This window comes from Lissotriton vulgaris, chromosome 10, assembly GCF_964263255.1.
Source record: "Lissotriton vulgaris chromosome 10, aLisVul1.2, whole genome shotgun sequence".
Classification (NCBI taxonomy): domain Eukaryota; kingdom Metazoa; phylum Chordata; class Amphibia; order Caudata; family Salamandridae; genus Lissotriton; species Lissotriton vulgaris.
In genome coordinates this window covers 44,955,319-44,968,541 of record NC_141698.1, presented here as the reverse complement: position 1 = coordinate 44,968,541, position 13,223 = coordinate 44,955,319, and the positions used below count along the sequence as shown (strand labels likewise).

The 13,223-nt window shown below is 40.5% G+C and overlaps 1 pseudogene; it reads right to left on the bottom strand.

Annotated features, from left to right (window-relative positions):
* The window catches only part of LOC147684532 (vomeronasal type-2 receptor 26-like), a 54,500-nt pseudogene that overhangs the window by 15,547 nt on the left and 25,730 nt on the right, over window positions 1–13,223 (bottom strand).

Sequence of the window (13,223 nt, the reverse complement as noted above, 5' to 3'; positions counted from 1 at the left end):
TGGAGCCTAGTTAGCAGAGACCCAGAGCAAAGAATAAAAAAAACAGCAGTATCAGTCCAAATAAATTGGGGGTGATCATGCAAAAAGAGACATTTGTCTACAAGGCCAATGAATTTGACTTTCTTTTGGAAGTAGTACATGAGGCATTATCGCACCTGAGGGAACCAGCTGACTCCAAGTATTCTTGCCATAGACAGAGCACCTGCTGATGGACCATCCCCAATTATACCAATCAAGTTTGGACTTGAAAGAGAACTATAGTTGGGAATTGTCTCATTTCCTTTGGAGAGGAGCTGCAAGGTTCCTTCGATAGCTCCCAACTCAGAAAAGCACGAGTCACAAATCTGAAATCCCAATGTAGTATTAGGTAGAAGAGAAGGACTTCTATTAATTTCACTGATGGCAAACACCGTGGCAAGGACAGTTTGGTAGAACATAGTATGAATCCTGGAGGTAGAAAAAATTGTGAAGGAAAACATGATGAATATAAATAATAAAACATAGGCAAGGGATAATAAAGTAGACTTTTAAAGAGCATAGATCATCATTCATTTTTACCATGTATGATTTTGCATGTTAAAAGATGTCTATATTTCACAAGTCATCTCAAGAATTAAAGTAGACCCTTGTAAAAAGCAATCAGAATGAAACAACAATTCTAGAGATTACAAATGAGCAGGATTCCGGCAATAAACATTTTCTGAGCTTGTCTTTCATCTCCACAGCACTCGGTATGATTGACCAGATTAATGTCCTGCCAAAAAGGCATGAGATTGGTGCACATTATACCTAGACAACCTATATTTCAGCCACCACTATCTCATCCAGATGAAGAACCTTATATGTTAGTGTCCATCAGGTATATGTCAGCTTTGACATCCCTGCACCACACAGTCATTTCGTCTATTAATGTTTCGTAAAGCGTTATTGTGTCTTTATGCTCAAGTGTTATGCAGCCCAGCAACCAGGGCGTGCATATGGCTAACGTTCACATATGGTTAACAATCATAGGTATATTTCAGCTTTAATATCCCAGCCTTATCCTCAGGCCTTAGCTCTAATGATGTTTTGTAAAGTACTAACTTTTAGGAAACTCAGGCCACCCATCTGTACTCCACACCCTTTGTTATATGTAGTTCTTCAGACAGTACCTTTTTCTGAGTATACGTGTCAATTACGCCCTTGAAGCACACAACACTGCTACTTGCTACTTGTCTCCCGAGTCCCCCAGAGGATCACATCAGTTATGTTACTACATAACTAGGCACTGCAAGCTTGCACCTAACCATCCTTGACATTAGATATTTATCCATATGAAATTAACAACCATGTGCAGGGGGCCACAGAGAAAACAGTAGAGGCTTTGACAGAGATGTAAGAGATCTGGTGGTCATGTGCTTAGGGCGGATCACTGAAATAATATTGAGAGACAGAATATCGACCATCAAGAATATCGTTGACAAAATATCGACTAACAAAATATCGAGTTTCTATCTACAAACAGGTAAGTATAAAAATATTGAGTTAAAAATATCGTTTACAAAAATATAGTTTTAAAAAATAACGACTTTACTAAAAACAATGTTAAATTAATATTAAAAATTAATTACTAAAATATACTTAAAAATACTTAAATTAACTTATAATAATTAAATAATTAATGAAAGTAAAAAAATAAAATTATTCATATTTCTTAAAACATATATATATAGTAACAAAATATAATTAAATAATAGCCAATATTATTAACGTACAATAACAAAAGTGTAAAAATTACTATTCCCACTCCATAGAGTGCAAGCATAGGGTAAGCGTTGGATAGCGTAGGGGTTAAAATTACTATTCCCACTCCAGTGGGTGCAACAGTAGGGAAAGCGTTGGATAGCGTAGGGGTAAAAATTACTATTCCCACTCCAAAGAATGCAACAGTAGGGAAAGCGTTGGATAGCGTAGGGGTTAAAATTACTATTCCCACTCCAGTGAGTGCAACAGTAGGGAAATGGTTGGATAGCGTAGGGGTTTAAATTACTATTCACACTCCAGTAGGTGCAACAGTAGGGAAAGCGTTTGATAGCGTAGGGGTTAAAATTACTATTCCTACTCCAGTGGTTGCAACAGTAGGGAAAGCGTTGGATAGCGTAAGGGTAAAAATTACTATTCCCACTCCAAAGAGTGCAACAGTAGGGAAAGCGTTGGATAGCGTAAGGGTAAAAATTACTATTCCCACTCCAAAGAGTGCAACAGTAGAGAAAGCATTGGATAGCGTAGGGGTAAAAATTACTATTCCCACTCCAGTGGGTGCAACAGTAGGGAAAGCGTTGGATAGCGTAGGGGTTAAAATTACTATTCCCACTCCAAAGAGTGCAACAGTAGGGAAAGCGTTGGATAGCGTAGGGGTTAAAATTACTATTCCCACTCCAGTGGGTGCAACAGTAGGGAAAGCGTTGGATAGCGTAGGGGTTAAAATCACTATTCCCACTCCAGTGGGTGCAACAGTAGGGAAAGCGTTGGATAGCGTAGGGGTTAAAATTACTATTCCCACTCCAGTGTGTGCAACAATAGGGAAAGTGTTGATTAGCGTAGGGGTTAAAATTACTATTCCCACTCCAAAGAGTGCAACAGTAGGGAAAGCGTTGGATAGCGTAGGGGTAAAAATTACTATTCCCACTCCAGTGGATGCAACAGTAGGGAAAGCGTTGGATAGCGTAGGGGTTAAAATTACTATTCCCACTCCAGAGAATACAACATTAGGGAAAGTAAATATTTCATATATTATTCAAAAATCTAAAAATGAATATCTATTAATAATTAATTAAAAATAAATAAAAAATGTATCTAATATAATAATTAATATTTTAAAATTACTAATTAACAATAATTATTTCAATTAATCACCTATTAATACAAATTAGTTAAACATTAACAATTAATTATTTATTAATTAAAAATTATTTTACAATTATTTCCAAATAAAAAAATGTTCATTCATTTTATTATTTAATGAATTATTAATAAATTACTTCCCACCCTATGCCCCTATAAACCCACAACCCGCTACAGAAATTAAATTAGTAAAATTTACATAATTACCAATTAATCAATTAATATAAATTAATTAACAATTATAATAAAATTAATTAACAAATATAAATTAATTAACAATTACTAATTACTATCAATAAATAAATTTACATATTTAATTAATTATAATTAAATTACTTCCCACCCTATTCCCCTATAAACCCACAACCCGCTACAGAATTAAATTAGAAAAATGTACATAATTGCCAATTAATCAATTAATATTAATTATTTTCCAATTACAATTAAATTAATTAACACATATAAATTAATTAACAATTAATTACAAATCACTATCAATAAATACATTTACATATTTAATTAATTATAATTAAATTACTTCCCACCCTATTCCCCTATAAACCCACAACCCGCTACAGAATTAAATTACGTAATAATTATAAAATAAAAATTCATTAAATAAAATTATTTATAACATAAATACACACTTTTCACACATATTATAACATAAAAATACACTATAAAAAATTATATATTATTAAAAAATCGATATTTTTAACTATCTATATTATATACTTTGATATTTTAACTATCTATATTCTTAACAGTCGATATTACTTCACTTACCTTAAAAACAATATTTTTGTTATCTATATTCTGTCCTGTCGATATTTTGTCCAGTCTATATTAAAAACTCAATATTATGTCCAATCGATATTTTGGACTCGATATTATGTCTGTGCACCGCTTAGGGCCATCTAGGTAAATCGGTCAAGAATAGTGAGGGCTATCAGGCTTTGCATTCATTGCTTTCTTTTTTGAGGCTTTCATGGCGACCACAGATGAATAACAATTTCATTTAACCCTTTCCCTGCTGGTGACAGAAACACTCTGTCATCAGCCGCGGTCGCGCTGTGCTGATGGCGGAGCGGTTCCGTCACGGCCCGTTCGGCACGCCTGTGCGGTGCGGATTCCACGCCTGCGCTGAGCGTTCTATTGAGCGGGCGGGGCCGTGATGGAACCGCTCCGTCATGAGCACAGCGCAACCACGGCTGGTGACGGAGCGGTTCCGTCACCAGCATGGGCGCGCCCCGCGGCTCCCCCACCCACTTAGCACTGCGGCGGAATAGCCGCCGCAGTGAAGGGGTTAAGAAACTTTGGCGATGCCAAAGACACCGGTGTAGCTGTTCACAAGGAAAAAAGATAAAACAAGGAGAATAAAATAGGGTATCATGCACATATTAAGGCTTTGACGTACATTGCACTAGGTATTAAGGTATAGTGTAACTGACCAGTAGTCCTCCTAAATTCTTTCTCCAGCAGTAGAGTGCTTTATTGCTCACAAGAATCCATTTGGAGGAAAAGGAAAATTAATATATACTATCTTCCTGAAATATACAGCATGTGCTCTCTGAGAACAGCATGAGTGATAGGTTAGAAAATTAGGGACGGGATGATGATGCTGGGGAAAACATGATTTTTGTGTCTGTATGCACATGCAGAGGTCTGGATCTCCCTTAACTTGTCTCTCATTCACCTACACTGAATTTTTCTATGAACATTGAATGTAGGGTTTGGAATATAATGTAGTGAACATGTTTTTTGTTGTTTTTAACACACACAGACTTAAAATGTGCATATCGCCTTTCTATCATTCTTCCATCTCTGTCTGTATTAGGGTGGAGGCCATCACAACATAGGGTCTCACAATGGAAATCTAACTCATGTTTGCTAGCTGTGACCATTTGCTTTTACTTACTAATTTGGAGACATTCCCCCATTGGCCATCGAAAGACTTTGCCCCATATCGTGTGGTCCTGAAGAAGGTGGATTCATATAATTTCCACCCATGATCTTTTCCCAGTGTAAACCATGGTGTTTGTGGGGTATGGTTTGGAATGAGTGGAATATATGAGAGGATGTGTTTTCTGTGAATGAATGAGAATGTGGATCGAAGGATGGGGAAGAAAACAATGTGTATTGAAAATGTTTTTATGGAAAATCTATAAAAGCTGTCTAAAAAGTATTTTTTTATATAGAAGAAAGTAAAGATTTGAATGGTTAAAAGAATTGAAAACAGAATTGTGGAAATGTAAATTGAATAGCATTGCAGTATGTAGTAATCTATATTAAAATATATATTTTTAAAATTAAAATATGTAAATGTACCAAATATAAATGGATTGAAAATAGTTTTTGATTAGTCCTGTGTGCACTTGGACCCATTACAGAAGGAATATAGGTCAGTGGGATATAGTTTCTTGCCTTCCCCCATTTCCCAGACCTAAAAACAAAAAAGGAAGGGGGTACCTTTCTTACCTGGCTATCTATCAGTGGCTTTTAGAGAACCTCAGGGTCCACCATTTCCCTTGTCTTATTAAACCTTAACATTCTCAGTTTCATTGAAAGATTTAAAGTCCTTTTGTATGCTGGTGAAACAAACATTTATCTGCAAATTGGCGAAATGATGTCATCAATAATCTGAAGAAATGCCTTGCCATAATTCAAGTCCAGATTTTTTTGACAACTTCAACTAGAACTCAGTTGCCAACTAGACTAGAAACATTTAGATACAGGAATGTCCATTAAAATGAAACTGAATCGGTCACTCCCAAACTCTTGGTAGAAGTTAACTCACAAATCTCAGCAAAACCATAGATATCCTGGTATCACCTTCGACTCTCATACAGAATAATACCTTGCCTAGAGAAACAGGTATTAGAATTACCATTCGAGCCTTTAGTTGTCTCCTTCCTGGAATATGATACAGCCCAACTCACCAGTGTGCCAGACTTCTTACTGTTTTTTGTCAAGTCTGTCCTAACAGTGCCATTTATTAAAGTATCAAACATCACTCTAACCCTTATTGTCCCGCAATGGCCTCATCTTCAGGCCTGAATCACAAGGAGAAACTGCCACATTCCCCAGAAGACAGTAATGAGTAGCCTGCAAGCCTAAACGGCCAGAAAACTAGGTGCTTCTGGAAGCAAAGTTAAATAATTAAATCATGTGTGATATCAGTATATAATTTTGCTCATAACAATTGCCAGTGATGTAGAACAGCACTCCTCCAAATGCAAGTCTCGCTATATCACTTCTGAAATTCAGAAAGGAAAATAACACTTACCTGTTTCCATAGTGTACCACATTCAATTATAAGCAACATGTCAGTTCCTAGTGCTTATAATGCCCACCTCCAAAGAAACTCATCATGCCATGCGTAATTCTCTCAATCACCTTGTCGAGCTCTTCCCAGCTTCCTACCTAGGTAGGCACTACATTCTAACATCTACACTGTTTACAATCTGTGGCCATCAGCTGTCTGAAGTTAATTGGGAGGAGGGAGACAGATGGGTTATATACTTGAGCTTCTTCACTCGTAAGTGTCCCATTATCCTTCAATGCTGAAGGTGCAAGCATAGCATGTGTTTATTCCCACAGTAACCTTTCTCCAAAGCCCAAGAGGCCCACCCTGATGGATGCTGGGGCAATCATTGGTTACCACACAATATCCATGGTGGGCATCTTAATTCACCACTAATATCCCAAGACTACCATATTGATGAACTCTAATTGGAAGCTGCAAATCCCACAATAAACCTGAAGTTCAACCACTGCTTCTGGGAGCAAGATACAACCCCTAGGTGTTCACATTGTGTACCCAAGAGGTACTAGATATTACTTTCTAAAAGAGCCCTAGTACACATGCTAACCTCCATGAAAGTGATCAGATTCACAATCCATTGAGGATAGTTATACAGTGATGGGATTTACTAGTTTACTCCCAAAAAGTTTAAAGTGATTGAAATGAGTGACATTGTGATCAGTAAGATATGCCTTGACTGGCACGTTCATTGATGTTCTAGTGGCTGTGTGAATGACTGGAAATCTCATTGGCTTGGAAACCCGTGAGTAGAGTTCCAAGGAAAAACTGCCTCAAAGTTCAGTTAGTCCATACCTGGAACAGGGTCCAAAGGTCTTTTTGGTCCTACAATTATTGTTCAGATATATATTCCAATAATTTTACAACTGTGGGACTGGTATTTGGCATAATGAAACACAGCTTAGTGATAAAAACAGTTAGTTACTCAATGACCTTGCAGATGGAAAAGGAAGCACAGTGTGGCATAATTACTGACACCCACAAAGGTAATGATGAAGGTACCTACTCTAACTCAAATTTGTAAGCAAAAACTGGTTTCCTATATAAATCCCCCTTTACAGCAGTCTAAGACACTGCACTAAGCTGTTCTAGAATCTTCTGTTCTTTTTCGACAGGTCCCAACCTTTAGGTTGTTTGATTAATCATTGATCACAATCTGAAAGTGACCCATGACTGCACAGTGTGATGTGCTGTTTTAGAGGTAGGATCTATGAGTGTCCAAAGCATACCACAGACACAGATCTGGCCCTTTAATGGATGCAGGAAATTCAAGGTTAGATGAATTTATGAGTGAAAGTTTTTTTCTTTTCAACAGAGGATAAGAAATATTTTAGGTATAGGAGAATGTGCCTATACATCCCATTTTAGTTTCACAGCACAGATTCTGCTTTTATTCTTTTTTGTCAGCAATGGACATAAAAGAGCAAGACACCAAGGTTTTGAGCAATTTGTGGGAAAGGTGATGATATGACCATGTACTAGAAGAAATAAAGTATCCCCTGCCATACATTCTAACCATTCTGGAAGTCACCTCAGTGGTCTAAGACCTCCTATATGTAAATGTAAATGTGTGTATACTTGTAAAGTGCACTATCACCTGACAGGCATCCTGGAGCTGTATACTGCTGTGGAACCCTTCCGGCTTTCCCTGTGAGATGCTCCCTACTGGGCACCCCGAAGGTGAAGCCAGGCATCCCAGCGCTTTCGGGCCGTTGTGGAGATTAAGCAAGCTATTGCCCAGAGTTGCAGAGTGGGACCCATGATTAGAGTAGGCACGAGGCGAGAATTATCGAGTCCGTGGACATTGAGCCCAAGACCCTGCCGCGTTGGGAATTGAACCCTGGTCCCGGGTCAGACCTCTGCTTCAGGGTCTGCCGCTTCTAACCAGTGAGTCACACTTCTCCATATGGTCACTGTATCCCTCTGTGATTTGCAATATCCGTATGTACGGTATGGGTACTTAATTTTGTACATCCAGGAGTGAAAAGGCAAACGGCAAACGGGCAGAAAGGCAGTCCTGTCAGCGTTCAACCTTCTTTTATCTGTAAGCAGCTAATATATTTTACTGTTTTATTTCTTTTTAAAACTATTTTAAAGCTGATTAATTCTTTTAACTCTTACCCTCTGTTGATTGGGGTCTGGGGACTTGCTTGTACTTCCGATGCCCCTGGTCCACCGCAGTTCCCGTTTGTGTGGAGGGGCGCTGGAGAAGGAGGCGGGGTAGGGCGGGGCCAGGTGCAAGCTCCTCCGGGGGAGCCATGAAAAGGCAGGGGGGAAAGAGAACGTGCAGTGGACGCGCCCAGCGGGCGCGCCGCTGGCGCGCCTTTGGCCACCTAAGGCAAGCCTGTCTGCACCCGTCCGCGCCCGACTGGGACCAGGGGACAGAACCCCTGTTCCAAAGTGTATACACAAACTGATCTATACCCCGGCACAACTATTAGAGCTCGGGGATCTTGACAAAACAGTCTGCCTCCACTCAATCTCCTTAAATCACAGGGATTCATCATGCTCCAACTGCCCATTTACACTGCATAAATGCCTGGAACTCCATAGAGAGAACCACACACACAATATCTTCAAGTTGTTTTCACTTAACTTTAGGTCTCTTCCTAAACACATAGGAGAGCTTAGATTGCTCATTGAGGACAGGAAGCCGGATGCCATTTTCCTCACTGAAACCTGGATGCACAAAGACTCAGGCCCGGACGTAGTCTGCACCCTACCCCCAGGTTGCAATATCCAGCATAATGACCGAGAGAGGAAAAAAGGAGGCGGCATTGCCATAATCTACAAAGACATTTATAATTGTAGAATCACATCTAACCTAGTACTCAATTCTGAGAGTTTTTTCTTCTCTCTTTCGCTGTCAGCTACTTTGTCCTTTTCAGACCTTCTTATCTACCGTCCGCCAGGCCCAGGAGGCCTTTTCCTCAGCTCTCTCCCAGAAGTGGCTGTGGCGCTTGCAAAATCCCTCAGCAATTTCACTCTGATAGGAGCCCTTAACCTTAATTTCGAGGACCCTAGTAAAACAGACGCATCTGAGTTAAAACAAGATCTTGCTGCAATAGAATGTATTCAAAAAGTTACTGCACCCACACACATAAAAGGTCATACCTTGGACCATGTGTTCACTAATATCCTGGAATTAACAGTAGAAACTCCTATACCCTTACCTTGGACTGATCATTTAATGATCCCCTTCTCACTTAAATTACCATCTCATGGTGAACCTAAGGTCGGCAAAAGGTCGCCCATGGGCCAAACTTCCCATTGGGGCATGGTCAACTTAACTTACAAACTCAAAGCCCATCCTTGAGACTGACACGCCTTCGGCAGCCAAATCATTCAACCGTTGGTTGGAATCCTCACTGGACAAAGTTATTCCGGTAAAAAAAAAAAATCATAGGATAAGTGAAAATATTTCCCCATGGTACTCTCCCCAGCTGAGATTACTCAAACAGAAATGCAAACAATTAGAGAGGATCTGGAGGTGGGATTTTAGTGAAATCACCCAAAAAACTTATAAGGAAGCTATAAAGCAATATCAAACAGAAATTAAAAGGGCACATTCATCTTACTATGAGGACAAGATTAAGGCAGCATCTAACGCCCCCAAGGAAATCTTCCAAACCACCAAAGCCCTCCTTGAGCCCACTCCCCATGACACTTCTAGAAACACATCCAAGGAACAGTGCAACAAACTGGCTAACTACTTTCAGGGAAAAATACAAGCTATTTACAATGCCCTCCCTGTATGTCCATTAACTTTTGATCCGGACTAGCTTCTGACGGAGGTCACTGGGCAACAGGGGCAAGGGGAAGGGGTAGTAGCTATTCCCACTCTGGAGGAATTCCCTCTCCTGGATTTGGAGACTCTTGCTAAATTTTTTACCAAAATTAAAGCTGGGTCTCCTTTAGACCCCGCCCCTCCGCACATCCTATCCAAGGCTAAAGACGTGCTTCTTCCAGTTATCCAGGAGGTGCTTAACAAGTCAATTACCAACGGTCATGTACCATTGATTTGGAAGCATGCTAAAAGCACTACTCAAAAAACCCAGTCTGGACCCAAAAGTTCTGAGCAACTACAGTCCTATATCCCTCCTCCCATTACTTAGTAAGATCCTAGAAAAACATATAAACTCCACTTTATCTGTCTTCCTCGAAACCCATGAGCTACTTCATCAATCTCAGACAGGTTTCCGCCCTCAGCAGGGCACGGAATCTGCACTCATGGCTGTGACTGAGGAAGCTAGGAGGATAGTGGACCAGGAAGGCGTGGCGGCCATCCTCCTTCTGGACCTCAGCACGACTTTGGACCCAGTCAACTTTGATATTCTTATTGATCGGCTAAAGAGAGCTGGCATTGCTGGAAGTGCCATCTCCTGGATCCAATCATTCCTCAATGGTAGAACTTTCCAGGTCTTTGCAGGGGACCATATCTCCAGTCCTCTTCATTTACACTATGGAGTGCCCCAGGCATCTTCCCTGAGCCCAACGTTGTTTAAGGTATATATTGGGCGACAAGTTGAGGTCATCCAGCTGAATGGGATCAGGGTGGTCACCTACACGGATGACACTCAGCTGGTGATTTCTCTAAATCATCCACACACTGACCAGGCAGACTTAGAGCTCTGCCTAGGAAAAGTAGCCTCCTGGATGGAACACTCCTGTCTTAAATTGAACGGAGAAAAAACAAAGATCATGTAAGTGGGCAACTCTGCCAAGCTAGCCCCCACACTGTCATGGCCTCCTTGCATGGATGCCCCCCCCCCAGTCCCGAAGTCTAAGATCAAGAGCCCCTGGTATGGTTGGATGACTCACTTAAACTTGACCAACAGGAAGTGGCAGTGACAGGGGCCTGTCATGGCACTCTTAGAAAGCTACGGAAGGTTCTTCGCCTACTGCCTCCTGCATCCAAGAAAAGAGTACTCCAGGCCTTGATTCTGTCACAGCTGGAGTACTGTAATTCATTGTATTTAGGAGCCCGGATGTCCACCTTAAGAAACCTCCAGGTAGCCCAAAACTGTGCCGCTCGACTTTTAACAGGCTGCAGCAGCATGCAGTCTGCTAGCCCCAGTCTGAAAACCCTCCACTGGCTACCAATAAAAGAAAGGATCTCCTTTAAGGACTTATGCATGGCTCATTTGGCCCTCAGGGGCACAGGCCCCCGAATTATACACCCCCTGATCACGGCATATACTCCCAGGAAGTCTCTTCGCTCAGAGAATTTAAATCTAGTCTGCATTCCTAAAATTATTAGGCAGCGGAGCGGAGGCTGGTCCTTTTCATACAACGTGGAACTCCCTCCCCCTCAACCTCCGACATGAAACAGACCACCTCCCATTTCGGAAGGGACTGAAAACATGGCTTTTTCAGAAGAATAATTGCTAGCTCTCCCTCTCAGCCTTTACTGCCTCTAGCGCTGGGGTGTCTCCAGGTAGCCATATGCTTTAGAATTGTTAATTATTAATAATAATAATAATAATAATAATAATAATAAAGCCAGAATCATGTCTTCTATGTGGTTCTATTTTTTTTCATCCGATTGGGAGACAAAGCTGTCATACCTGTTCTTAATTTAACTCATGTGTCTTTACCTTGCTAATGGTTTGCCTCCTCTCTTCAATACCTATGGTGGACCACAACTGTTCTGGAATGGTGATCCATAGTTGGGCTTCTTGTATCTGTGGCAAGAAATGCAAAGCAACCTACAAAGTTAGCATCCTACCCATTGCTCTTTACCAGCCATCAACTACTGTATTGCTTTGGTAAACCGTGTCCTAGGATTTTTTGTAGCAAATCAAAGAACTCTGGAAAATCTAGTCAAACTCAACTATCTTGCACAATTTTGATCCATAAGAGTGAGCATTATTGGTGACCCTAGTGCACAGGCTTGCGCACACCTGTAGACTCTGTGAAGCACAAACAATAGCACCAAACAGCCCTCCCACAAAACAGATGTGAACATAGAAATATAACTTGCTCAAATCCAAAGGTAAAACTAAAGAAAAGTCCACAGGAAATTAACGTTTATGAGATTCAAACTCCAGTTATAGAAATTCAGTTTGCTTAGTGAGATCATCAATATCCTACTAGTTCTAGGCACACTCCAATTATATCAACACACATGAGAATACACTTTGTGCTATGTCAAGTGAGATTGAACTGTTGAGTTCTCTGTGATACTACGTTACTGTTTCACATTTGACACTTATCAGAAGTGATACTGAAATATAACACACATACATGTTCAAGCAGAAAAGCAGGTCATGGACCCCAGAGGAAGGCAACCCATCAGCACCATTCTCACACCCATTCAGAATGTCTCCACCTCTTCCGCTACCTTCCCAGATGTTTGGAAATAAGAAACTGTACCCCTATTGCTAAAAAACCTTCTGCTGGACCTTCAACATTCGCCAGCTACAGACTGATCCCCCTTCTACCGGCTGAGGAAATCATAAACAGACACCCCACTGAATTCCTTAATGACCACCACCTACCTCGCACCAGTCTGGTTTCAGACTCAACACAGCACAGAAGCTGCCCTCACCAGTGCCATGGATGACATCTGTATGACTCTGGATAGATGAGACATGGTATATAAAGTCCTGCATCTACACATTAGAGCCTGCTCCTCTTTTCTTAAATAGCACAAGAAGTTGAAGAACTGGATTTTCTAGTAGTCACAATAAGCCCTAGCTGCTTCTAGACTCACATGCTCAGTGCCAGTAAACGCTCCTGGTTGATAATGAGATCTACAAATCTGCATTGCGCAACTTACCATAAAATGTCTTTAAGCACAAAGCAATGTGGAAGGTCCTCATTCACTCAATATTCTGCAGCATGAAGCACAGGGAAACATGTAAAACATTTATTGCACCTTTTCAACATAAGAGTCATCAGTTGCCCAGATAAAAAAGGAAAACAGATGTCTTGTTGCCCATGTACAAGCACAAATAAAATCAGCATGAATATGCATTTAATGTGCGCAAATAGTCCTCACCACAATTCCTTGCAT